The sequence below is a fragment of the Dromaius novaehollandiae genome, chromosome 13 (assembly GCF_036370855.1).
Source record: "Dromaius novaehollandiae isolate bDroNov1 chromosome 13, bDroNov1.hap1, whole genome shotgun sequence".
NCBI classification, from domain to species: Eukaryota; Metazoa; Chordata; class Aves; order Casuariiformes; family Dromaiidae; genus Dromaius; species Dromaius novaehollandiae.
Genome location: NC_088110.1, coordinates 16311043 through 16337361, shown reverse-complemented (window position 1 = coordinate 16337361; position 26319 = coordinate 16311043). Strand labels below are relative to the sequence as shown.

The 26319-nt window shown below is 37.3% G+C and overlaps 1 long non-coding RNA gene across 1 annotated transcript; it reads left to right on the top strand.

Annotated features, from left to right (window-relative positions):
• Positions 1–606: 606 nt before the first annotated feature.
• On the top strand, positions 607–4653 carry LOC112987661 (uncharacterized). The gene is made up of 3 exons (XR_003260337.2): positions 607–663; positions 2084–2152; positions 2920–4653. It is a non-coding gene; the product is annotated as an uncharacterized LOC112987661 (long non-coding RNA).
• The last annotated feature ends 21666 nt before the right edge of the window (positions 4654–26319 follow it).

Below are 26319 nucleotides of genomic sequence, written 5' to 3'. Positions count from 1 at the left end.
AAACTGCTTAGGGAACACTCCCATCAACACTCCATCCTCCTTGTTATCCAGTGGATTTGAACAAACCAGATCTGTCCTAGATAGGGAAATGGCAGACCATGTCTTCAGCATATGCTGAATTTTTTATACAATTTATGTTTCTAATACATTACATGCAGTCAATTAATTACAAGAAAAAGTCTAACATGAATAGCAGAACTATGTTGTTTTAGTTGGAAGTGAGGGAGTAGGGTTTTTATTTTATCTTTAAAATGGCAATAAACATGAAAGTGAAAATACAGACATAGTAAGACTATGCAGATGCTGAGAAATGTTATATTTGTAATCAAATTTTGGATGAATGTATGCACCAAATATCATGTGTACATTCTTTCTAGAAGTTAAAATTACTGACCCCTTTTTTAAAAGAAAAAGTGGAAAAGGCTTTTGTACTACTCTGTTTCGAACAGTTGTATATTAATTCATCTTTTGGGTGACTCCTAAATATTGAGGATTCTCCAAGGTATTGCTGCCTATAGAATGTTAAGTGTCTTCAATATTCTAATGAAGGTTGATTAATTAAAAATAGTTGTTATCTTATTTTCCACTTTATTTTCCACAGAAGATACTAAGGATTTCCTTAAAGGAACTTAAAATGTTTCGTTTGAGAAACACTGCACTAAAGTAAGTGAAAACAAATTCTTGGTGAGATTTCTATTCTGAACCAACGAATGAATTTACTATAGTCTACAGAATGTATCACAATGGATTTTAATCACTGGTTTTCATGACCCATGTCAGATTCCATTCCCCTTAGCACTTTCAGGCAGTAGAAAATACAAGACATACAAGCCCGTCTCTGTTTTTGTAACTAGCAAAAACTGGCAGCTTATACAGGTGCTGGTTGCAACAGTAAAATTAAGAACTAACCTCATCATTTTTTTCACTATGGCTGTTCCTATATATTGTCCCCAACAAACCCCGAAACACTGTACACAGTGGCCCCTGCAAAGACTGCTACTTCATGCCTAGGCATGTTTATTGTTGTAGTTTTTTCCAAAGCTGTATAATAACGCCTTAGTGAAGTATATAGTCTTCCATTTCCGAGAAGAAGACAGGTGAAGAACAACAACCCAGTTGATGAAAAAAGCATTAAATTTCCTACTTTATTTTCTAGAAGTTCTCAGAACATTAATTATTTGTTTAGTTTTACCATCCTAAATTTTATACTTATTACTAGTTCACACAAATGGAAAGTATACTGATGTGCACACTAAGTGCAAAAATACATTGCTACTGGAAAGTCACGTTAGCCCCTCCCATTCTAACAGGCATTTGCTTAAAAGTTTCTGACAGTGACATTTTGGCAGAAATTATCCCATTTAGCAGTATGGAAAACAAAGAGTTTTACAGCTTTGTGCAACCTTAACCTTGGAATTGCTTACAAATACTTGTAATTCTCTCCAGCCCAACTCCTGTTGGGCCAAGTATAGTTTGGAGAAATGGATGAGTGCTACACTGAAGATTCAAAGAACACATATTGCCCAACTTCGAGTGAGGAAAGATGATTTAGTTAGTGTAAGATTATACAGGAAATTGAGAACAGAATCAGAGAGTGCTAGGACTCTCTGCATAATCCAGCAAACAGACAATCCTGCAGTGACTAAAGAGTAGTTGGTTAAGGGTATTAGGTTTTAATCTATGTGATGCTGCTAGCTGCATGAATCCTGACTATTGTAACCATTAAGCAATGGAACTGTGAAATCCTTTGTGGTCCTGAAGACCAGCAGAGGCCACGAAATAAAGTATTAATGTTACGCATCTTAAAGGTATCCTAGAGGTAGCATCACTGCATCTTCAGTAATGATGGGAAACTGGAAGTAAGTAAGAGGACATGATCAAATTAGGTAAAGGGTCGCTTTCCTTAGTTCTTTGTCATTTTGGAGAGTCATGACTAAGCAGTAAGTAATCTGAAGGGTAGAATGATAAGTTATTGTTCAACTTAGATTTTGTCTATAATCTAGTAATTTAGCTGCTGCAAAAGGGTAGTTCTTTATATCACCCCCTCACTTCCCCAGCCTCTCTCTTTTCCTTTCTTTTTCAGCCATTTTTTTACATTTGAGGTTAGATAAAGCAGCAAGGAAAAAAAAATCGGTGGGCACACCTGAACAAGGTAAGGAGTAATCAGATTTGGCATCAAAGGCTTCCCCATTATGTGTTTCATGAATCTTTCTTTAAGTTTTGCTCCAACGTTGATAGATTCCATATGAAATAAGGCATTAATGGTATTAAATAAGGTCATTCATGTGGCAGTTATTATGACGTTATTTCTTACTTGTTTGTATCCATGGCATGGGAATAGAGATTTCATATTTTTTAAAAGAACTGTGAAGCACTATAGTGTCTGTGCGTGAATTTGATGAGGATTTGACTTCACATCGCGTGTGACACCTAATTCAGTTTACACATTTCATGTTGTAACCACTTGATATTTTACTACTACTTGCCATTCAAGAGCAGGCTTCAAAACTCACTTTCTTTTAAAGGAATAGGCTGCTTTGTACTTTTCTGTCAGCTAAGTCAGATGAACCATTTATGTGGTTGAAAATTAAATGTTAAAACCACTGAGATACATAAAAAACACTCAATCAGTTGGCACACATACACATGCACCTACTGGGAACAAACATTCTTTACAAGACATTTTTCAGAGTTTCACTTTGAAACAAAACAAGTCCAAGTATGCCTTAATTTTCCATTACTTAGAGCTTTAGCATGTTGTAGCAAAAGTAAATAAGGTCAGGTCAGTCATGGATTTGGTCAATTTTCCAAAATATATTTTGTATCATAAATACTATGCACCTTTCAGTGACTAATGATATTATTAAATTTACTGTATTGCCCCCTTAAACTTTATTTTTTTCCTGTATTTTATTCCAGAAACGCTGTTAACAAATATCTTCCTTTCATTGTCTACTGCCTCCTGGAAAATTTGGTTTCTTTGACATGTACTCAGTTAATACTCATGTAATAAATTCTGCCAGTCAGTAAACTCATGGAGCCTCAGGTCACTGAGCATAAAGCTGGACAGATCAAGTTAATTGAGACCAGAATTTGCTCCACTGGACCTTAAGTGAATGATCTCAAGAAACTCCAAATACGTAGATAGCTGCCATACAGTGAATATTTCATGTCATGAAGATTGGACAAGGTAATAAAACGAGCTACTTCTTTCAACTGGAAGAAACAAATAGTATACCGTTATTCATTTATTTTTATTATACCTTTCTCGAACTGTAGAGTGCATCGCAGAAATATAGGAAAAATAGAGGACCCTTTCAGCTCAGGTTTCTGTTCAACTTGGAACTTACCATAAGAAGGCTGGGTGTGGGTAAGGATTAGAGTAGAAGTGCTGTGTGAGACAGAAGGATGCTGTAAAGATTAGCTCAGAATAATATGATAGAATGAATGAGTTGATGTGCAGTTACTAGCAGTGGAAATCAGTATCATCTATCTGCTATTAAGAAATGTACTGCTTTAGAGGCTTGTTTAGAAAAGACAGTGTAAAGCCCTGTTGAACTGATCTATTTCCTTCCTTTCTTTGCCCCCTACACCCAAAGAATATCCCTAGAAAAGGATAATAGGGGAGTTCCTGTACCAAGAATACTTCTGAAAAATCAGACTATGGCTTAAAAAACAGCAGAGAATTGAGAAAACTGAGAAAGCAGGTACAATAAATCTTCAGAGCGTGTTTGCGTTAATCTCAAAGAAATGCAATGTGAAGGAACAGTAATGTTGACAGAGATATACTATTTGGCTCGCCTTCTGTAAAATAAGTGTAATAGCACACAATTAAGCTCACTCAAGCTCTGGAGAGTTTATCCAGAGAGGCTTCCTTTAAGAATGATGGTATGCTAGCCTGACACTTGTCGCTAGCAGTTGTCAGAACTTTCTTTAACTTCTTTCATGCTCAGCAAGATTCATTTCAGAGCAGGAGGTGCATCAACTTAAAAATACAACTGTGATTGGATAGTCTTGGCAGTATGCGACATCTCTGTAGCCTACCTCTGGGTTATGCCCATTTACTGCCAAGCAACTTTAATTTTTACTCGTGCCGGGAAGGAAGAAATGTCAGGAGGGAATCGGGTTTTCCAAATACATCATTGAGCAAATGGCCAGCTAATTTGCAGAGCTTTATATTATCAGTAACTAACTTAAGAAGCAAGATTCTGTACTCCAAAGGATCACAAGGTAAGAAATAGACACTTTCTAGAATCATAATTTCAACCCCTCTGCCTTACACACAGCTTACCTTTAGTGTTGGCCAGTCACTTCAGTTGCTTCACACTCCTCCTCTTCATCTTGGTCCTGTGCTGTTGTCTTTGCAAGGAAATATTTTTTCTTTTTTTTTTTTTCTTTAGTGCCTGCACCTAAAAAGATCTCTACTTCCTAGAACTGGAAGTCTGAGAGTCTGTTTTCACTCTGTTTACTTCTGGGTGTAGGAATCAGACTAAGCAAAATAATGATCTCTGCCATGAATTCAGCTGAGCCATCTTTTTTAACTAGATTGCATAAATAAGAGGAGAGGAAAAAAAAATATATATATATTCAGTGTTTATGTAACATTAATAATCAATAATTAAAAATACTTCTTAGCATGTGATTCACTGGAGTTTTGTTGTACCATCATTGGTTAAGCTTAATGATATTTTTGAAATATACCATATAAAATACTTAAACTAAAATGCCTTTAAAGTTTTATTTTTATTTTTAATATTATATTATGGTTACCCTTGTAAAGTACAAAGAGAGGCAATGTACAAAAATTGTTACTGACATAGAAGTGTGCAGTATAGCTCACTATGGTCACTATACTGCTATACCACTCACTATATTACTATACAATTCACTGTATTACTAGATCAATCCTATTAAGTAATTCTATTTGCTGATGCAATACAAGGCAAATCAACAATACATAGTCTTTTTTGTACACATATCAAATGGTTCAATAATAATTCAAATGCTGACAGTTGGCATTGTTCTCTGCCTGGCAAACAAAGCAACTATTTCAATGTTTGATCCATTTTTTATGGTGACTGTAAAATGACAGTGCATCAAACGTTTACAAATAATAATAGGGAAAAGTTTTTTCTATTCTATGTTCACTAGCAACTGCTGGCACATTCATGTTTAACAACAACAGCAAATCCACCAAAAATATTAGAACTAGAATACTGCCTCTCGCCAGAATCTGGTATTTTTCTCTGACCAAAGGTGAGAAGTGTATGTGTTTTCTAATTCTGTTGCTTGATCTTGCCTCTGTTGACACAAGTAGCGCACACAGCAGTGTATCTCTTCTGAGATCCCATTTCAAGTTTTTTGTCATTGGGCTTTTCTCGTATGTTACAGCAGTCCCGTATCACTTAGCACATACTCAGAATTAGTAAAGTTCCTAAAAGCCTTGTTTCTCTGATGTTAAAGGAGATTTAAAGAGAGAGATTTCTTGGGAAAGGAAGGTCACTGAATGTCACAAGCTGGTATTTCAACACCATCACAGTAGGTTATGCTTAGATGCTAGTCTTGTTCTGAAAAGTTAACCTGTTGAGGCAGACAGACCAGAAGATCTCTTTCCATTGTTTGACATTTATACTTATTTGGATGGCAAATCTTAGTTGTTAGTAACTATTACATGTCAGTGCATTTGTCTGAAGTCAGTGTAGTTCTTCTTTCCAGTCTTTTTACAAGGCCATCCTTCTCCTTGTTTTAGGCTGGATTTTCTTCCTAATTTAGTCAATCCCAACAACATGCAGACTTCAGCCAAATCAGTTGTTCCAACTACATGATTTTTGATTTAACAAGTTACATGGCAGCAAGGCAGAGTTCACCAAACAAGGATGTGCCAAGTGAGTCTTTACAAGCCTGATGTGAAAGCATGTAGCAATAACCAGATAAATATGGAGATTGAGGTTAGAGTGTTAATAACAATGATACTAAAAGTCCTTTCACATTGAAAATATGCTTATGTCTGTAGGTCTGAATAATAAGGCTCAATAGTAATAGTTGGTGTAATCTTTTTTCAGTTTAATTTAAAAAGCAGTAGTCTCAATTGATCACTTAGGGGACTGACCATTCACTCAAGTGACAGGAAGAAAATTAAAGCGTAATCTTGCCACTTGAATGTCCCAGTTAGTGCTGGGTGTGAGATTTTAGTGTTGTCTCAGACACTGAGCCCATATGTATAAGCCATGTTCCCTGTTTTTTCCAGCCTGTTCGGTGAATCATATACTAAGCATGCATAGGTGAGCTTCTCTCAATCTCTCGTGCTGAAACACTTTCACAGTTAAAATAATTAATCAGTAAGGCAGAGAAAAAGGAGATGAGATTGACAGTTTCGTAAAGGTGGTAGTTTGGGCTCAGTCTTTTCTCTTTCTCTTCCTCAGACTAAGTTTTGAGCCAAGGGTAAAATGCAACCAGTATTTCTTTAACCAGTAGTTTGAGAATATAACCTCTCTTTTTCCTTTGCTTTTCAAAGTAGTCCCTGAGACAAAGCATCTCATATGAGGTTGCACATCAAAATAAATGGAACTTCTTAAGTTCTGGATTTCGTGAGGAAGAAGTGACAAGTTTTAGTTCTAATTCGATCTGCATAATTTTTATCAGTTTTTATTGCCTGGTTCAGTGGCTGAATCAAAAAGTAAATTTTTCAAACAGCTCTAATAATACTCTTCTTCAGATTAAGCCGTACTGTTCCCTAAAGAGATACTAATAACTGTGCTGACCTAGAATGGTGATAAGACTGTCAGCACATAAATGGAAGTTAGGTATATAATGTATATTGCAAGAAAAAATAAAATGTTAAAGGGACCCTCTCCCACCTCTGTCTAATTTGACTGGAAAAGAAGAAAATCTTTTTAAAAATAAAATCATTCTTACTGCTTATCTGCCAGGACTTGACAAAAGGAAAACCCAAGTATTTAGTCTTTTCCATAAAAATCCACATATAATAAAATGTCTCCTCTGAGGAAGGCTGTTTCCATCTTGTCTAGGAGGGTGGTTGATTCTTGCATGACCATTTCCTAGCTGTGAATAAGCATAAGCTACTGTAGACTGGAGTGTTGTGAAAGCAATGTTTGTATGGGGCATAGCAAATAAATCCAATTATATGTCAGGTTTCAAGACCCTTTTTTTACAGAGTATTATTGATAAATTATGATAGCTTTATCTCTGAAACATATCTGAAACAAATCATTTTTTTATTTGGAAATCTATGATGTGAAAGGCTCTTCTTATATAGGTTATAGTAGGGAGAACACTGGGCATGTCAGGAATGTTTGGGAGGAGGACAAGCATGTAGGCACAAGACAGTCTACTCCAGGAAAGAAAGTGGGACATACATACACTCAGATATGGGAGGTAACTGGGCCTGTGCACTGACTGTAGTCTAAATTAAACTATAGATATGTGGATTGTGGGGAGAGGGCTTAAATACTGCATTTAATCAAATCTACAACCAATTCCTAACCCCTTTCCCTGAGAAAACCATGAAAGATACTGTGTGTTCATAGTTGCATGTCACCATACTTCAGTGTTAAAGTGTAAGGAAATGTTGCAGTTAAGCTGGTATTGCGAACTGAGCAAAAGCTGTGACTATTACCCTGGAGAGTGGCAAGATGCTGCAGATCTCTACACACAGAAGCTCCCATCTTCTGCTATCACAAGAACCACTGCCTCAGAAACAGGCAAGTTGCATTTTGCTGTTTCTGCAGGAACTCACCCATTATCAGAACCTGTAGTCTGAACATTCAAGAGCAGACAGAAGAAGAAGGGGCTAGTGGGAAGAAGAGTGCTATAGGGGGAAGATGGAATAGTAGGGGAGTATTGGATTGGCATGTTAATTTGAGACAGGTGAGAGGTATGGTAAAATAGCATAAATATTGGGTCCTAATTCAAAAATTAATCTTCCTAAAAATAGACCAACACACTCACTCTCTACTTTAAAATATTGAAGTTTGGAGTTTCTTTATATTAAGTAAATGTGATAAGAACTGAAAGCCATGTTTTCAAGGCTATATGGATTTAAAAAAGGCAGCAAAGTATACCTACCTTATGCCGCAGTTCCACCTTCGCTTGCTATGTAGACATGCTCACTTTTGGATTTCAGTTTCCCTCACTGATGAACATTTCCTTTCTCAGTATACAAGCATGCACCATTCTCATTTTAAATCTCTTCCCCCACAAACTTTTATTGTAATATAACTGTGAGCAACTCTTTACAGTTCAAAGAGCTTTAGCAAATTCATGCAGCTTCACTCAGCACAGGGCAGTACCACACTGTGATAGTAGCTGAGAATCCAAGAGAGGGCAGCTGCAATTTTACAGTGTGCTCCAGTAAATACACCCTGTACCCTGTACCCTTCCATGCTCTCAGAGCTCCACTGTAGTTCTGAAGCTTGACATAAGTTATCTTGGACATCTCAGCTCTGGATATCACTTTGACTGATAAGCAGCCAACACGCTTTCCTTCCTGCCTACCCCATCATAAAATCCTCTCTGTCCTCTGAGACCTTGAGTTAGTTTTGTCCTCTTTTTCTCTCTTTAGATTTTAAATTTTTGAGGCAGCATTATCCGTTTCTCTAGTACTCTTCTCTTTCCTTCCTTTCCCTCCCCAAAACTGAGAATACTGTCAGAACATTAAAAAAGAGTAAGAAGAAAGAATGCAGTAGCAAATACTCCCTTTTCAAATAGAATCATTACCATAGCACAGTTATCCTTCAGCTACTAGCAGCTGCAAATGGAACAAGGAAATGTTAGTGTTCACTTCTACTGATCTTATTATACAAACCACTAAGAGGAGCAAGGGAATACATTTGGAGAGCTTTCATGTGGTTAAAACGACAGGGAAAATTCATTCTTTGATATCCCCTTGTTCAGTGTATCTGCCACACTTTGTGCCTGCCCCCTCAAAAGGCATTGCTGTAAAAATATTAGAGGATCATTGAAAGGGATTGGGAAAATGAAAAAAAGCTCTAATTAAAAGGACAAAAATATACTTGGAACGTGTTTCTCAGTGTTTTTAAGTTGAAAACCAGACCACCTATCCAAACCATCTCATTAAAAGTCAGATTCAATTTTCACACAGAAAGCTTGGTACATGGTTTCTACCATCTAGACAAATACTTACGGTTTTGATTTCTGTACTCTCAAGGTGATTAACAACCACTGATTAATACGTGTGTATGTGACGTAATGATCTTTGTAGGGAATGGTCAGCATCCCCATTTATTAAGTTGCAAATGAAAGCTCAGAGCTTGAGAGATTTGTCCACTATCGCATGGAATGCAGGACACAGTATCTGTCTCTGGAAGTCCATGTCACATATAAAGCCAACTTTCTACAGCTTTTTTGCATTTTAATTTGAGCACAGAAGTCTCTCTGCCTTGCTGACTCACTCTCCTGTTGGCAGTACCTTAATGTTGCATAAGAACTCTCGGCAATTTAGGATGGAAAGCAAAGCTAATACTATCCAAACTTATTTGTATTTTTTGGGTAGATGTGGTAGATAAAGTCATGGTAGAGCTTGAGTAAAAAAGTAACAAATCCTGACAGGATATACCCTGGAGTCCAGATAAATAGGTGTCAGAAAGTAACAGTGGCTATGTATAATTCATTGCCTTTCTGAGTATGACAGTGTATATAGCGTAGTGTATCAAGATGAAATGTAGCCCTTCTACATTTCAGACTACTGGAGAAAAATATTTTCTTTGGCTTTTGTTTTCATTCTCCATTAGAAATTGTAGTTTGTTCAGTCCCTGCGCAGCTGATTCTTGCTCTTTGGAGAATTCATCTGCACAGTCCTTACTTCTACAATGTTTCCAACCTAAGGGGATATATGGAAGTCTGACAGTAGAAAGAGATATGTGCATGGCCACTTTGATGGGAACTCCAAATTATCATCATAAATAGCTATGTCGTTCCCTTAAGAATTTAACTAGTCATTTCACTTAAATTATTCACTTGGAAAAAGATCGTGCACTGGATAGCTTTTAATCTAATTAGGCTATTATCTAGTAGAAGATGAACATCTCCAAATAGAAGATGAACATTATATTTCAGTCAATAGGAGTACTAGTCTTTGAGGTAATACAAGTGGCTTTGTACTGCTCCTGCTAGCCATTAAAACAGAGTAATCATAAAAAAAAAAACCCTGGGGTTATACTATACTTTGTGGAATTTAGTTACCTGTTGTAAAATTGAGTGACAAATCATATATAAGGAGGAACTGACCTGTAAAGGTAAGAATGTGTTTGTTTGTTTGTTTGTTTTACCACTGCCTGGTAAAACTTTCTCTAAATATGGTATAATTGTTAGCCATCACATGGTAAAAATAAGTAACAACTGTTTGAAAATACTGTGATAAATGTAATAATGAGGCTATACTTTAATCTTACTGAATTATTGGAAATAGTTGTACAGATTTATTTCACAGAACAAAAGCATTTAAGCAGGAGTTTATATTACTGTTATACATCAGTGATGGTAACACTGGGACCTCAGCCTGCGTTACTACAATGATTAATTAAAGGCCTTGTTCAGGATGAGTGAACATCATTATTGTTTTTAAATAGGAAAGGCAGATAACCATTACTGATTATTCCTCAGTTCCCAGTCTCACTTGTGAAAGACTAAAGAATACTAAAGTAGTTTGTGTAGTTTCCATGAAGCTATAAAGTGGAGCCTAAAATAATATGATTAATATGCAACACATGCAAAGAAAAAGAATGAGAGCTGGATTAGTTTAAAGATTAAAGTTACAGAAATGATGCACTCCTGTAAGTGCAAATAACACTGTCATTTTTATTAATTTGTTAAAAACAAATTTAGGATATAACATACATTTAAACAATTTTTTGTAATTGCACAAGAATTTTTAGAATGCATACACATATGCAGTAGAATTATTTAAAGCATATATGCAAACCAAAACTAGCTAGCTTCCCATAAGAAAAAATATGAACATAGATATTCTGTAATCTTTGCTAATTTTAGTATGTAAGAACACTGAAATTTAAACCTGTCTGCTAATTAAATGACCATTAGAGATGACACACTTGCATATTGTTTAAAATCAAAAATGACTGAGAAGTGCTGTTGTTGACTTGGCTGAAGGCAAGGCTTGCAGCCACAGGAAGTTTATACTAAGGCTTCCAGTGGGCAAAATCATAGCATTCTGGAGAGATATGCAAGCAGAGCTCAAGAAAGTTTTTATATTAATTTTGCAGAGGGCACTTTATTTTGCACCTGTGAATGGTTGGCTTTGGTTTCCAGGTTGGAGAATAGAGTGTATTTCTTAGATCAGTCAGCTGCATAATCAAGTGCAAATGGTGCTCACAGAATGGTTGAGGTTGGAAAGGAGCTCTGGAGATCATCTATTCCAGTCCCCCTGCTCAAGCAGGGTCACCTAGAGCATGTTGCAGAGGATCATGTCCAGGTGGGTTTTGAATATCTCCAGAGAAGGAGACTCCACAAGCTCTCTGGGCAACCTCTTCCAGTGCTCTGTCACCCTCACAGTAAAGAATTCAGATTCATATTCAGATGGAACTGCCTGTGTTTCAGTTTGTGCCCGTTGCCTCTTGTCCTGTCACTGGGCACCACTGAAAAGAGTCTGGCCCCATTCTCTTGACACCGTCCCTTTAGACATTTGTAGACATTGATAAGAACCCCTCTCAGTCTTCTCTTCTCCAGGCTGAACAGGCCCAGCTCTCTCAGCCTTTCCTCATAGGAGAGATGCTCCAGTCCCCCAGTCACCTTCATAGCTCTACGCTGGACCCTCTCCAGTAGCGCCATGTCTCTCTTGTACTGGGGAGCCCAGAATTGGACACAGTACTCCAGGTGTGGCCTCACCAAGGCTGAATAGAGGGGGAGGATCACCTCCCTTGACCTACTGGCAGCACTCTTCCTAATGCAACCTAGGATAGCATTGGCCTTCTTGGCCACAAGGGCACATTGCTGGCTTTTGGTTAGCTTGTTGTCCACCAGGACTCCCAGGTCTTTCTCCGCTTGCTCGCCTTACAATTCAGAGAAAAATATATGTGCTATGGACAAAACTTCTAATCCCATGATGCCGATAATGGAATTAGGAAGACTTGTATAGGCACCTGTGCAATTGCAGTGAGTAGAAATTTATGCCATGGAATAGGATTCAAATCAGTCAGATCAAAGCTGATTTAACCATTAGAGAAATTACAAAGATGGGAAATTTTACGTTTTTTTTGTGAGAGGCCTCATGCAAGGCTATAGAGTCTTGCTCAGGATCTATAGGTGCAAATGCTTTACTAAAGAAGGTATCTATCTCTTTCTTTCAGAGAGGAATCATGGAGAAGGTAATATTCATTCTAGTTTTTATTATAGTCTGTGGTCAGAGCATCAGACACCGTAATTGTGATCAGTAAAGAAGAATAGTGTCAATCTTCTTTCATTCTTCTCCAGTAGTTCTGTGATAGCAGACCTTCAAACAACGATCTCATTGTTCAGGCTCTGAGCCTCCATAGATGCTCTGATTCAGTAATGTAATTAAATAGATATCAAGTCTCCTGCTTCATGTATTCATTGGAGTATTAGCTCATGTTCTTCCACTACAGTGTCCTGGCCTCTTTCTGACACAGAAACCCTAAATGGCACAGCCAGGAGTGGTGTATAACAGCTAGAGAGTAGCTTCCAACAGGGCCTTGCATGCGAAGGAACAGCCATTTTTGCACCATGACAGGAAGTGGAAAGAGCTTGTGTCCTTGTGATGTAACATGGGGAAGCTCTCCCCTTCGTGCAGTCCTCTGCGGAGAGCCTTCCAGACAAGTAACAAAAACATGGGAGATCAGAGTTCTGCTTGTTATTGCATTAATTGAGAGACATCTGTAAATCTGTAAATCAGATGCTTTCTGAAAGAATCCACTTAAACCATACATGGTCTGAAAAGATGAAATTTGTATTATGGGAAATGCTTGCAGCAGTAACTAACTCTCAAATCATTTTTTTTAAACACAGAGTCATGTTAAGAAGACTTTCTGGGCAGATGTTAAGAAGAACAGTAAATAAAATTACCTTTTTGGTTCTTACTGGACCATTATATTCTGTCCTTTAGGAAAAAAAGAAAGTGCAGCTGAACTGAAGCTACTCACATAACAGTCTCAATGACTCAGAATTCAATTTAAAAAGTAGATGCAAGCAAACAAAACATCACCGAAAGATGTAACTTGACAGATATAGGCAAGTAACAGAGATAATGTGTTCTGTTCCCTTCCTCTCTCTCCTTCAGATGGGAAGGACTTGTTTCCTTCAGCAATGCTGAAGAACAGCTCCTTAAAAAACATAGCACCTATGAGCTGTGGAGAATATAGAAAGAAAACAGAAACATATCACCATAGAAGCATGGAATTTTTCTGACATTTGGTGTGATACAAGGAAGTTCTTTATGCGTTCAGGAAGGACACTAAGTTATAAGCTTTGCACAATAGCAAAAGAGTTAGTCTCAGAGAACAAGCCACACTTCTTCTATTGGCTACAAGAGTTTGTCAGACAGATGCAGTTGCTGTTCATGTATATTTGATACAAAAACAGAGTTGTAATGAAAATTGCTGGGGAGAGCTGCTTTAGGGGAAGGATGACTAAGATCTGTACCTTGTGGCTGCTTTTTGTTGTGGTGTGCCTCGCTGTTGACCTGCCAGATACAATGCCAGATACAACTGAATTTTGACTCTTCCTCCAGGCCTCCTGGGAATAAATAACAATTAATCTTGTAGGTTTTGCTTCCAGACTGTGGGCTCGCTGAGAAGGACTGGGTATTATATCTGTGTGTGATGTGACTCTCAAGAAATAACCCTGACATTTAAATGCTTAAAAAGTAATGTTTTTCTGACCTCTCTCCTAATTTAGAAAATACCCATTTAGATCCCACAGCTGCTTTCTCAAGACAAGGAACAGCTTCCCAATTCTTTATCATACACAAGTCTGCAAATCTTTATGAAAATTTATGGCATATTTTTGGTTTTTCATTAGAGAAGTTTGGGAGCTCTAGAAAATTCAGTTATTCAGCATCCAGTGAAGTCACTGGTATCCATGCTCTTCTTTTTTCAAGGCGTAGAATCAAGTTTACTATTTTTTGCTAAGTATTTTGTATTGGATTACTTGAGTCTATTCTTTGTTATGATAATTTGCTCTTGCAAAGGGAATTTTCCCTTCCACCATGGTAGAATTTTATGAAATTTGGAGAAATTGTACATGTTCTGCCCCATGCCCTGGTACTTTTTTTTCGCTCATCACTTCTATTCTTCTTTCAAGCTATGAAAGAATTGAAGACTTATCCCTGAAGTAGTCTGTCCACTTTTTACCTATGCAGAACTGTTGTCAATGTCATACTTATACTGACAAGAATGTTAGCTGTGTATCGGTGTAATAGGCATAACAGGTAGACTGTCATGAGTTAGCTGAATTTTCCATTAAAGCCTACTTTTTTGCAGCATACACAGGATTATGTTAAATAAAACAACTAGCAATCAGAATTCCGTGCCTTGAAAAAACTGATGAGAATGCCAAGGTAATTCTTGCCAATTCTGAATCTCTTGCAAGCAGTTTTCTTCTGAATGCCTTGGCCAGACAGAAGGTTCTCTTATTTTGAGTCAGTGCTGTGGGTTTGTAAATTAGATCATCTTTGACACAAAAAAAATGTCCTTTTACTTGAGATGGATAGCACACAAGGGTCTTGATCCAAAGTGGGTCTGTTCACTGGTTTGAGTAGGCTTTAGATCAGTCTCTCATAGTACCTGTTTTGAAGACAAGATGAGGAGTCTGCCATACAAGGAATTGTATGGTCTCTCTAGCAGCATTATAAAGAAATTTCCCATCAGACTCTGGGATGCTGCCTTGTACACACTAAGCTTTTTTATGAAGAGCTCTAAGAGGATTTTTTTTTTTAGCTTTTACTAAGACCTTTTACATTTTATTATTGGGAGATTCAGACATCTTTGTGGGTTTATTCCGGATCATGACAAGGAGTGGGAGGAACTTGCATCTTCATAATGTAACATGGGGAAGCTCTTGTCCTCATGCAGTCCTCTCTGGAGAGCCTTTCCACAGCCTTCTGAACAAGCCCATGTTCTGTTGGCACATCAATCAATTATGTACAGAAAGAAAAATTCCAATAAAACAGATCAAATAGCTGCAAAATGTAAATTCAGATGCACTCAGATCAGTGGCATTAGCTGATAATAAATGATAGCATTTAATCTGTATATGATTATGTATTTGTAAAAAAAGTAGTAAGTAGGGGACTTGTAGCCAATGAAGAACTTGTCTCAATTATTCCTGCTTATAAATAAAAAGGTCTCTCTCACCCTAATGCAAGGAGAACTGCAGTGTTTAGTATCTTTACATCAAAATTAGTGAATATCTCCAGTCAGAAATAAGGGTGTTTAGTCTTTCATTATTACCATTTTCAAAGTGAAATCTCAATTTTTAAATAAAGCTTTACATTTCAGTATTCCTGCACTAATTCCTCAAAATAGCAAATTTTTCAATATTTCTGTGTGGTATTTTTGCGTTAAGTATTTCATTCTTGGGTAAGCAATGTACTTCAGGCTGCCTCAAGAAGGTGCTTTTTTGTTTTTTCTCACCATTTTCTCTCCTTTTCTTTCTCCCACCCTTAAGTTCTCTTACAAGTCAACCAAAGCACTCTGTTTTTTGACAGTTTGGGTGCAGAACTGAAACATCCATTATTTTCCCACCTCTAGTAATGTGCCCTATGGAAGCCTAAGTTACAACTGTAGAACGAGAGGTGGAAAATAAAACAAGTTCATTGAATGTCATTTCTGCAGTAATGCACTATGAACGCTGTACTGTTCTACATTTACATTAATGTAAATTAGAGAAGAAACAGGCTAACAATATTTTAGAGCAGCTGTCTGAAACAGTTTGAGTTCTGTGTTGAGAATGACAAAAGGTGCTGGACTTTCTTCATACTGTGCAGTTGTGTATTTTAGCTAGGGAAAAGGTTTGTGTGATAGCACTACCATCTTGAGGCAAGTCAGAGTGTAACAGCAGAATTGCATTTAAACAAAGGGTCAGATAGTAAATGAGACTGAATATCAATCATTTCATCTTGTTCAGCCTTTGTACTAGGTTATAGTTAAAAATTTGGGATTCTTCCTGCTGTCAAAGCCTTCATATATTTGTACAATAAAAGTAGCTTCTTTAACACATGTGCAGTCACACAGCTTTAATATTTGGGAAGAAAAGGTGCATATTTTTTTCCAAGTACAGAGTGAATGCTGGCAGACTAACGGTACAGCATTGAAAATTTGTTGTCAGTGCTCATGTTTTAATTTAAAATAAGATACTGTTTTTAACATCCACCTTGTTAAGCACTGAAACTCCCTGCTGCTGGATGTACAGCAGTTAGTAGTTTACATAGACTTAGATGTGACTCAAAATCCATTAAAAGCGATGAAGTAAAAGACATCCCCTCTGGCTGAGGAAATCCCTACATGTAAATTGCTAAGAGAGAATTCTGGGCAAGTGTCATTATGTACTTGTCCTCCTTTTATACTCATTCCTAAATATCGGTTTGGAAATATGACAGTTGGAACATTAGGGTAAATGGGCCTTTAACCTGAGCAAGGACAGATGTTCTTGTTTGTGTGGGAGTGTTGTTGATATTCAGGTGTTCAGAAAGCACTTGGATAATACAGTGATTGCTGCATTATCAGAATCTTGATGGAACAAAATACTAGTAGGCTTGTTCCCACAGATGGGGTTGGAAACCTATCCAGCATGGTTTTCCTGGTTTAATTCTGTGGTTTAAAGTTTTCAGGTCAATTGCAGAATCAACAGTGAAGACTTGAGAGAAGAGAATCGGAGTGAAGCAATTCACATTAGTCACAGTAATTGCATTCAAAAATAGTACTTTTTTCCTAGAAATAAAATGACAAGCCATTCCAAGACAAGGTAGTTAGATATTACAGCCACATACTTTCAATATGACTGTCAATACAGGCTCCTCTACTTCAGGCCATGCTATTGATTACTGTCTGCTTCCTGTGCTTCAGTTCTGTTGACTTCAGTTGTTGCTGGATCTCAGTGTCTCCTTAGCCTTGCTCTGCCCTCCTTGGCACATATGTATGTCTTTGCAGCGGATCGATTTGACACACAATACATCATAGTGGTTGGCTGTTATATACTGTAGGAGCTTGGCACTCTCTAAGTACTCTGAGAAGACTGTGCTTGTATTTACAGTAATTGCACATCTAGGACCTTTTCCTCCTCTGCTTTTAGTTTCAGTATTTTTTTCTTTTATTCGATTTGACTGGTTATACTTCGTTGCTTAGCTAGATTCTTAACTTTGTAACAGCTTAACTTCGTTACTTAGATTCTTCTGAGAAAAATCTTTTTTCACTAAAGAGTTTTTTCTTTCTTTCTTAATACTCTGTTGTATCTTGTCTTCACAAGGTTTTGAAGTTTTGCTGAAACCAGTATTTAAATGCTGCTGCTAGAAATAGTCTGCCATTGCCAATCACCTTATTTGCTTTTGGATAATGCATGGTACATTCCAACCTTTGAAAAAGCCCAGTAGATAGAGTTGCTTTAAACTTTTGTTCTACACCCCTCAAATTCAACATTTAGTATCAATGTACTTCATGGTCTAGGACATTTAGTGCTTTGTCTCTCTACATTATAGTGGAATAAGGTGATTTTTAAATACAGTTTTTTTCAAGATGAGAATAAAGGTAAGCAAGGTCGTACTTAAGTTGTTCTGGTTTTTGTATCTAATGCTGTATTTTAATGAAGAATTATGAGTATGATGGTGTCAGAGTTGTATAAAACTTTGCACTGTAATTCCCAGGAGATTTAGGGAACCTTTTTGAGCAGTTGGCTTTTGAAGTTTTATTTTCAATTTCAGAAAGGGAGAACTCATTTGAGGCCTTCAGAGTTCAGTGATTTTGAAATTAAGCTGCTCTATGGAACTATCACAGCGCTTCCTATCCTAGCTATGCCAGAGAGATGTTTCAGTGCCAGTATGGAAACCCCTTTGTTAATATATTTGCTAGCCCTTCAAACTGTTCACTGCAAAGTAGGCTTTCCTGAAATCTTGGTTCATTTTGTGTCGGCACCTGCGTATGGCAGTGTTCTGAAGTTACTCCACACAGGCAGATTAGGAGCGCTTTGTAAAAATCTGAGCGTGTGAGTCCTCTGTGCTTACACTTGCTGAGGGCATATTCTGCTACAGTTTGCTTCCCATGTGTTTAAAAATCATATGGACTTATGCTTTATATTTGAGCTTTGGTGAGGAAGAGGAGAAAGCTTGCTATTTATGCAATCTTTTTGTATTTTGGGGGAGTTGGCAGCCTGCTAGTCTCTTCTTCCTGTCTAGCACCAGTTCTCCTTCAATAGCAATTGGATGCTGACACTAGATATCACCAGGCTGTTGTGGATGCATTCTTTGCAGTTCAGTCCTTAATGTAGGCATGTGCCAAAATGATTATTCATATTACATATGACAACTGGCGGGGAAGCTGTCAGCTACTACCAAGGTTTTTGACGAGGCTAAGTGCTACTGATAGATAATGAAAACAAGGAGCCTGTAGCTTCATTCAATCCGAGCTGGACTTCCAGAGACTTTCATCTGTATACATTCACTCTAATTCAAAATCCATTTGAAAGTCACAATGAATCTGGCTAACCTGTGCCGATCATGCCCCGAATATCAGCATTTGATATGAATGTGCATGAGCAGCCTGAATAACCTATAATATTCATGTCTCTTATATGTGCATATGCTTTATTTTTTTCTATATGTAGGAAAACAAGTCTGATAAGGTTTGTAGTCTAGGCTCCCCTGGTCATTGTTTGGGCAGCAGTATGTATGGGTTGTGCTGTTTACTGGACTGCTGGCATAGAGGAAAATGCAATGGCAGCTCTCATATGAAGACCTTTAAGGATCAGCCAACTCTTAACACAGCTAGTGAGTAGATCATGACTTTCTGCTTGTTTTCGTGAGAGCAAAGTAATCCTGCCATTAGTAGAAAGTTCTCGATCATGTTGTTAGGAACAGCAATTTAAAACTTTCTGTAAATATATCTTAAACTAAAAATGTTTGGCGGTAGTAGAAGACTATATCATAATTTGCAACTGTGTTGGAAAATGATCAGTGAGTTGTACATTTATGATGAGAATCCTGAAACAAATAAAGTATAGTGCACAATAATTGTCAGTGCTGTTTATTTTGGGGAAAGGCCACCGTATTCTTAGAGTATTTTGAATTACAGAAAAAAAAAAAGATAGATAATATTCTTACTTAAAGTTAACCAAGAAAGCCAAAGGGGAAATGGTAGGAGAGGTTGTGTAGAAAATGAGGCACTGGGGGAAAAATCATGCTTGGAAGAACACCTAGAGATGCTGATGTGTGAAAATGAATACACGCGTCAGCAGTAGTTCACTGCTTTTTGTCTCACAAGGCACTGCATGGCATTTCTGTGTGTAAAAATGTGTGGCACCCTGTGGCTTGCCTGGATGTAATATATACAACTCCTTCCTGTGGATATGGATTGCTTTCTTCCTTACTTAGTTAAAACCACTTCCTAAATTATATGCACTGAAAAGAATATAAACTATTCTTCCTGGAAGAAGTTCCCAAGTATAGTTGGAGGTTCGTTTGTGTATTTCTTTTTGTGAATTTGTGTATTTCTTTTCTTTTTTCTTTTCTTTTTTCTTTTCTCTTTTCTTTTCTTTTCTTTTCTTTTTTCTTTTCTTTTCTTTTCTTTTTTCTTTTTTCTTTTTTCTTTTTTTTTGGATGGCCTAATAAGTAGATGCAAACTGTTTTCCTGTACAGAGAAGAACCAAAATTTATTTTTCTCACTATAAACAAAGCCACTGTCAGATTAAGGATGTGAACAGGGAATGGATAGAATGAAGCAAGAGAAGAAAAACAAAGGTCTTTCGAGATGAACAGGCGGCTTGAACTGAGTATTTTGGAAATAAGGAATCACTGAAAGATTTCCTGAAAGACAGGAAAAACAGAATGCAGGAAAGATAATCTAAAATGGTCATTATTGACTGGCGAAGTAAAGAGGGTGTAGAAACCAGCCTTGCAGAGCTTAGTTACAGTTCTAGATCAGTTATTACTTTGTTTGACAGGAATAATTTAACTGTTATGTTTTTGCTAAGCATAAGAAGTGAATGAGAAACTGGTCAGATGATAGTCTTCATTAGTGGTAGATTGTAATGGTAAGCAAAAGATAATTGCCTGGGCTGCTGGGCACAGGGGAAGCAGACACACTGTTACACAAACAAGGCTAAAATAAATCACTTCCTTTGGTAAGTTAGTGTTTTGTGTTCTCCTGGAGCCATATGAACTGAGGACTGGGGAGTTATCATCTGTCTTTTTAATACTATATTGGTGATGCTGTGCAAGCAATTTAACAGTTAAAACCAAAACTATAACTGACCAGTAGCAGAGAATTATATGCATTAAATCAATTATCTTCATAATGTACCAATGAAGTAAAGAGTTTGATGATTAAGGTTCAGAAAATACTATTGTGTATATAGTGAGCGCAGGAAGACTGGTAAGTCCTTTGCAAGGTAATTTAGCATATTAAATGATTAATAACAAAAGCAAACACACCACAGTGGTATTTAAGAAGAAATAACATTGACAGAGATGGGTGGATATTTCCATCTTGCCAGTGGCAAATGTTCTCACTTTCAGAATGCTTACGATGCTTGAAGGTGAATTGCAATAGCTGAAACTACCTCTTTGGAGTAAAGTTATAAAGCAAAATTTAGACCCAAAGATATGCTGTTACTTACCATTTCATGTGCTAATTTGTCTTATGATGTTGAAGACAGTCTGCTAATTCTGAATGATGTCATAGTTAGAATGAAACAAAGAAGTTGTGAAGCCAACAATAATTTTTACTTTTCTGTTCTGATTGCCTCTTCCCCTCTTCTGTGGGGGAGGAGGAGGAAAATTGGACGAAATTACAGGTTTATTTTAATGTGGATTTTTCGTTTGTAAAATATTAAAGGTGGCTGTATTCTATTCATAGTCCACATTAGGTTCTTCAGTCACACTGTAATGCAGTTCAAATACCTGAGGGGAGTGAGGAGCATTTTGTCTAAAAAAGTGCCTGAACATTCATATGAATACAGCAGAAAGCTGTGCACTTCTGGGGCTGAACTGTGAACTGAACCTATATGTACATTAGAAGGGATAAGAAAATCCTGTCCTTTGCTTTAGGTCTGAAGTAGTGAGCACACAGTGCTCACTATACTTCAAACTTGCGGGGGAGGTGTGTGGACGTACAGTCAGAATAGCTGCAGTGATGGCTATAATTTATTTGCCAGCAACATTTCATATTGCCTTGAATTGGTAAGACCAGGAGAGGACAAATTATAGCTCTAAGTATATAACCTATAAACACCTATAATACCTCCCTTTAAGCTAAGATTTATATAAAGACTGTCTCCAGTGTAATATGAAGGCTTAATTTGGGCATTCAGCCTTCTTGGATGGAAATCAGTGCAAAGAATTAATCTATGTACAACAGGAGTTTTTCTTTGCTACTATACATTTAAAACTCTCAAAATTACTCTAATTCTGGAGAGTTTGTTCGTATTTTTATTCGTATAAAAGGTATGGTTCTTCCCCACGGAGAAAGACTGCAACTTGATTCAGAGCCTTGCTAACTGCTTTCAGCGTTTCACAGTTGTCTCAGGACTTTAGCCTCGTGATACTGTTCTGAATATGCAGCATCATCAGCGCTACTGTAAAGGGCGAGTTGTAGAATTCAGTTTCATTGTTGGATCTGCTTTCATCAGAAATTCTGGCTTGAAGGATAACTGTTGGAGTTTTATTTAGCAGATCTGATGCTGAATATCTGTTTTATGATAGGTTGTGTTCCAGATGATATAAACTCTGATGGAAAGCCCTTTAAAGTCACCAGAATTTTCTGTTGATATCAAGAGTCTTTGGTCCAAGCCTTTAGTGTCAATCTCACTTACACTAATTTGTGTGAAGATACAAGAAATCTAAGTTAATGGGTAAGGAGGAGAACAGATTGTGTGATAACTGCATGGTTTTTGTATTAATGTTTTTTTTCCATGACTTTACATGTCTCTGCATTAATCAAAATCTCTTAACACTGCTTCTAATGTAGTCAGCAGGAGTTGCAATGAAGTCTAAACACAGAGAAAAAGCAGTTAGGTATTATAGTAATTTTAGCTGTCTTCTGCAGTACTTGAACATAAAGGAGTGTTGACTAAAACCAGCCCTAATTCAAACAAGTATTCTGTGAAAATATTATGAAAGCTTCCAGTAATCTGGCAATCTTATGCTTAATTAAGGTTGTAGACATAGTTTTGTAAAGCCTGTGAAATAACACACAAATCTAATATGACAGCAGATACAAATGATAGATATATTAATACTTAAATCCTTTTATGAGAGACAGTATATAAGAAAAATACGTAGAGTTGTTTACTTTCTAAAGTGCCTAGAATTGTGGTTCAATGCAAATGTAATGTACAAAGTTCCCCAGCGTGAAACAAAATTATTTTATGAATATGCATTTTTAATCATGAGAAGAAAATGTCTAGTCTAAAATTCTTTGTACTTAATATTATGGTGATACAGAGAATAGAAGTGATAGTACTTGCAAGAAATAGTCTCTACCTAGGTTTCTTTTCTCTACCTAGGCTCTCACTGGAGATCACCCAAATGGGTAAGTGTATGCGTGAAACATGTTTTATCTGTGCATGTGATTATTTGCACAAAAAAAGGCAGTTGATAGTAGGGAGATACTGATAGAAGGTAGTTGATTGTCCATTTATTTTACAGACAGTATTTAGTTACTTGTGTTTGAAAATCTGTTCTTTAAGATTCTATGATTGAGCTCTTTATGCCTAAGTAATTCTCTGGGTTGTTTCATTCATATGTTCTTTCTGCTTGAGTTTAGTAGACTTTTCTATACTTGGTAGAGAGCTGTTTTGGATGGTTTGATCAGAGGTGAGAGGATGACTATATTTGGTATTTTTATCTCTGTATTTTTCATTGTAAAGAGTTGCCTGGTATATCCATGAACCTCCTTGAAGAAATGCTGAGACTCAAAGTTTTAGTGTCATGTACCAGAGTAGTGATTGTTTTTCTTTTTTGATTTTTAAAAAATGCACATTTTCATTTGACCTCAAATTTGTTATATGAAATTTTCACAGTTTAATATACAAACATTCTGCTTTCTTTGTGGACTGTATAATATTGCTGTTCCCCTGCTTCCTGTAATAAGCCTGTGCTGTTGCACTTCTGGAGAGCAAACTTAAGATAAGTAGAGATTTATCAGAGTATTCAAGGAAAATAATTTTTTCAAATAGCTCAGGATTATGAGAAACACACTATTTTTCCAGGCTCCTTTTATAACGTGAACTGTATATTCCTTTCTTTAACCACTGAAATCCTACTTGTTCTTGCATAACAGCAAGAAGGAGTTTAAGAGCAGAGACTGAAAATGGAAAATGCAGCTAAAACTAGTAAGTGGTTTTCTCTTTGTTATCAACTTGGAAAAAAAGAGTTAAGGCAGAGCTTGGGAAACTACCTTGCTTCTCCAAAAAGTTAAGGTACTAGCAGTGTTTGTCAGCCTCTTGCAAGGAAAAGAAGAAAGAGTTCTCCAAATTAAATCCCAAAGGATAAATATTTTAAACCTAGTAGTACTATCACCTCTTCCATCACATATAGCCTCAATACTTCTCTCAGCTGTCATCATATTATTCTGCTGCTAGAGAAGTGTGCTGGTTAGAATTTGGTTTTACATACTTGGAGTGCCCTAAGTGCTTTACAAGAGATGAGTTTAAGTGCAGTCAGCCGTTATGCACTCAGTAATAATTCACACCAGCTCTAAGACTTCAGAAACTAACCTTTTATGTTCCTTATAGCTATGGGGAGATTTGTTTAGGCTAAAAAGTTGTTTGTGTGACAATCTGCTCCTTTACTTCTTTTTTTGGTACATTGTAATAGCAACTCCATAGAATACTGGTAGCATCTATCTTTTTTTCCTACTTGCCTAAAATATTTTGCTGACTTGGGATCCCTCACCACTCCTTCTTTACTGACACTAAGCCTATCTAAGCCTGTTTGATATTTTAACTCTTTACAATCTAAATTAAATAATGCTATTCTCATTGAAAATGAGACTATTTATGGAACAAGACATTATTCTAGTGTGACAGCCTTCAGTGTGTAGAGGAGCAGTGGAGCCCTCCACCTCCTCCTACTTCTGCATGTTGTCAATCTGCTAGTGAGAAGAAGCATAGAAACCCATGGCTCCTGTTTATGAGCAAATAGGCATAAAGGGAGGAACTTTGACTCTGCCTCTGTTCTTACTGGTTCATTCAGTCTGTGCTACAACTCAGTTTATTCCATCCAAGAGAAGAAGAAATGTTACTCATCTGTAGCCCAGCTGAGTCTCCAGTCTGTTTCAGATCTGCAGACAGTGTTACTATATAAAATGTTGAATACGGAATGGAAAAATCAGTGGAGCAGTAAAAGGCTGAGGCCACTGAAATACCAGTTAATTTTTTTACCCCAGCTTATACATTGGTAATGATAAAGGTTAACAATACAGGAGTTTATAAATACCTGATGGGAGGGAGTAAAGAAGACAGAACCAGATTCTTCTCAGTGGTATACAGTGAAAGGACAAGAGGCAATGGGCACAAGCTGAAATACAGAGAATTCCATTTAAACATAAGAAAAAACTTGTTCACTGTGAGGGTAGTTAAGCACTGGAACAGGTTGTCCAGAGAGGTTGTACAGTCTCCATCCTTGGAGATACTCAATACCCAACTGGATACAGCTGTGTGCAACATACTGAAGCTGGCCATGCTTTGACCAGGGCAGGGCGAACTAGATGATCTTGAGAGATTCCTTCCAACTTCATCCATTCTGTGATTCTATGTTGATACTTCCCATAGGTACTTTCCTACCCATGAATACCAGCACAGATATAAAAGAAATATATGTAATACCAACAATTAATGCAAGGCAATGCCACTAATGTCTGTAAAAAACCATCTGAAACTGCCTGAAAAGATGGCTTTTGAAAATAAATTGCACTCAAATCACTCAGCTGCAGACAATTTTAGTAAAAACATTGCTGAGCTGATATGTGGGTTGATGATGTTTTCATTGGCTCTGGTTTGCAAACCTCCTATTAATTTCTCAACTGAAGCTGCATAGTCATTCATCTTCAGAAAAGCTATTCCAAAGATTTACGAAAACATAATATGAAAATAAGACTGATGTATTATCTAAAAAGAAAAGGACATTTATATGCATGATATCCGCAGCATAAATCGAGGTCAAATGATCATTCACATCAAAATGAGTAAGACTGCCTACAGCTCTCCCTTACTTAAGTTCATACCCCCTAACATTTTGTTACCTGCATTAAGAAATGAGCCAAAGTACATGCATTCCTGTGGCCTGAACCTAAAAGTATTATCAAAGATAAGATCACATAGAATCACAGAATGGTTGAGATTGGACTCATGGAATGTTCTCTGGATCTCTGGAAGGGACATCTGGAGATCATCTAATCCAGCTCTTCTCAAGCAAGGTTACCTAGAGCAGGTTGCCCAGGACTGTGCCCAGTGGCTCTTGTTGTGTGACAGGGCACCACTGAGAAGAGTCTGGCTCCATATCCTTTACATCATCTCTTCAGATATTTATACACCTTGATAATATCCCTCTGAGCCTTCTCTTCTGCAAGCTGAATAGTCCCAGCTCTTTCAGCCTTTCCTCATATGACAGCTGTTCCAGTCCCTTAATCATCTTAGTGACCCTTTGCTCAACTTGCTCCAGTAGCTCCATGTTTTTGTTGTACTGGGGGGCTGGCACTGGATGCAGCACTCCAGATGTGGCCTCACCAGGGCTGAGTAGTGGGGAAGGATCACCTCCCTCAAAGCACTGGCAGTGCTCTCCCTAATGCAGCCCAAGATGCTGTTGGCCTTCTTTGCATCCAGGGCACATTGCTGGCTCATGTCCAGCTTGCTGAGGCAACACAGAAAGACTAGAAGAGAGGAAGGCAAATATACTGAAGAGAGGGTTTGGTCATTTGGAGTTAAATGCTTATTCTTGCACATAACAGAGTTTTGTTGAGAGCTAAGAGATGCTTTTTGTTCTGAAGCAGTACAGCAGCAATAGGGTTTTTATGCAGTGGCTACCAAGAGTGTTCTGCATTCCTTCATGGCAACTGAGGTAGGGAACCCAGCTGATAGGGGTACCATAGTTGTATTAATGGG